A 2,496-nucleotide genomic window follows, 5' to 3' on the forward strand; every position below is an offset into this window, starting at 1 on the left:
GCAGTGAATATGGGCAGAGTCAGAGTTTAGAGAATATTTAGCCGTTTTGATGTTATCTATGTAAAACAGGCACTGCTACCCATACTGCCCTGAAGTTATGTGTCTCTCTGCCCTGAATTTATGTCTCTCTCTGCCCTGAAGTTATGTGTCTCTCTGCCCTGAAGTTATGTGTCTCTCTGCCCTGAAGTTATGTGTCTGTCTGCCCTGATGTTATGTGTCTCTCTGCCCTGAAGTTATGTGTCTCTCTGTCCTGAAGTTGTGTCTCTCTGCCCTGAAGTTATGTGTCTCTCTGCCCTGAAGTTATGTGTCTCTCTGTCCTGAAGTTATGTGTCTCTCTGCCCTAAAGTTATGTGTCTCTCTGCCCTGAAGTTATGTGTCTCTCTGCCCTGTTACTGTATGTGTCTCTCTACCCTGAAGTTATGTGTCTCTCTACCCTGTTACTGTGTGTCTCTCTACCCTGTTACTGTATGTGTCTCTCTGCCCTGTTACTGTATGTGTCTCTCTGCCCTGTTACTGTATGTGTCTCTCTACCCTGTTACTGTATGTGTCTCTCTGCCCTGTTACTGTATGTGTCTCTCTGCCCTGTTACTATATGTGTCTCTCTACCCTGTTACTGTATGTGTCTCTCTACCCTGTTACTGTATGTGTCTCTCTGCCCTGTTACTGTATGTGTCTCTCTGCCCTGTTACTGTATGTGTCTCTCTACCCTGTTACTGTATGTGTCTCTCTGCACTGTTACTGTATGTGTCTCTCTGCCCTGTTACTGTATGTGTCTCTCTACCCTGTTACTGTATGTGTCTCTCTGCCCTGTTACTGTATGTGTCTCTCTGCCCTGTTACTGTATGTGTCTCTCTGCCCTGTTACTGTATGTGTCTCTCTACCCTGTTACTGTATGTGTCTCTCTGCCCTGTTACTGTATGTGTCTCTCTGCCCTGTTACTGTATGTGTCTCTCTACCCTGTTACTGTATGTGTCTCTCTACCCTGTTACTGTATGTGTCTCTCTGCCCTGTTACTGTATGTGTCTCTCTGCCCTGTTACTGTATGTGTCTCTCTGCCCTGTTACTGTATGTGTCTCTCTGCCCTGTTACTGTATGTGTCTCTCTACCCTGTTACTGTATGTGTCTCTCTACCCTGTTACTGTATGTGTCTCTCTACCCTGTTACTGTATGTGTCTCTCTGCCCTGTTACTGTATGTGTCTCTCTGCCCTGTTACTGTATGTGTCTCTCTGCCCTGTTACTGTATGTGTCTCTCTGCCCTGTTACTGTATGTGTCTCTCTGCCCTGTTACTGTATGTGTCTCTCTGCCCTGTTACTGTATGTGTCTCTCTGCCCTGTTACTGTATGTGTCTCTCTGCCCTGTTACTGTATGTGTCTCTCTGCCCTGTTACTGTATGTGTCAACCCTAAAACATGTTTGTATGATGCCCTTAAGACTTTGTTACGTTGAATTAGCCACCAAGTGATGTGGAAAGGTGCGTGATAAACAGTAGGAGTAACTTAAACTTAAAGGAGGTTGTATGCAGATTGAGCTCTGTGTGTGTGTGTGTGTGTGTGTGTGTGTGTGTGTGTGTGTGTGTGTGTGTGTGTGTGTGTGTGTGTGTGTGTGTGTGTGTGTGTGTGTGTGTGTGTGTGTGTGTGTGCGTGTGTGTGTGTGTGTGTGTGTGTGTGCGTGCGTGTGCATGTGCACTTGTGCGTGTGTGTGTTTGTGTACTGTGAGTGTATCTGTTATGATGTTTTGGTCTGCAATACTACTAACCTTATGGGGAAAATAGAGCAACATCTCTTCACAGATTAGTGCTGATGTGCATCATGGCCTAGAGGTCAATGTCCTCACCCAAAACCAAAATACCATCTCTGCTGAAGTCCACAGTGTATACAAAGAAATTTAACAAAACAGGTAATCCAAAACTAATTCTCCAACGTCCTTTGGGCTCAATCCGTCTACAATCTTACTATACAAAGTGTCTAGAGTTTGTTTCCAAAGAGTAATCCCTGTTGATGAATTTATCTGGTGAACTGCTGTGTAATGTGTTGAAGGATTACCCTTGTAGAAACAGCCAGGTGCCCTCCTCATGCCCCTTCACCAGACCATAACACTGCACATAATTAGCTGACTAGTTGGGTTGAATAAAACATAGAAATAGAATGACTAATGTGGGTGAAAATGACAAGAGCAGGAACGTTGACTAGAGAGGAACGTTGACTAGAGAGGAACGTTGACTAGAGAGGAATGTTGACTAGAGAGGAATGTTGACTAGAGAGGAACGTTGACTAGAGAGGAACGTTGACTAGAGAGGAACGTTGACTAGAGAGGAACATTGACTAGAGAGGAACGTTGACTAGAGAGGAACGTTGACTAGAGAGGAACGTTGACTAGAGAGGAACGTTGACTAGAGAGGAACGTTGACTAGAGAGGAACGTTGACTAGAGAGGAACATTGAATAGAGAGGAACGTTGACTAGAGAGGAACATTGACTAGAGAGGAACGTTGACTAG

This window comes from Oncorhynchus kisutch, linkage group LG13, assembly GCF_002021735.2.
Source record: "Oncorhynchus kisutch isolate 150728-3 linkage group LG13, Okis_V2, whole genome shotgun sequence".
NCBI classification, from domain to species: Eukaryota; Metazoa; Chordata; class Actinopteri; order Salmoniformes; family Salmonidae; genus Oncorhynchus; species Oncorhynchus kisutch.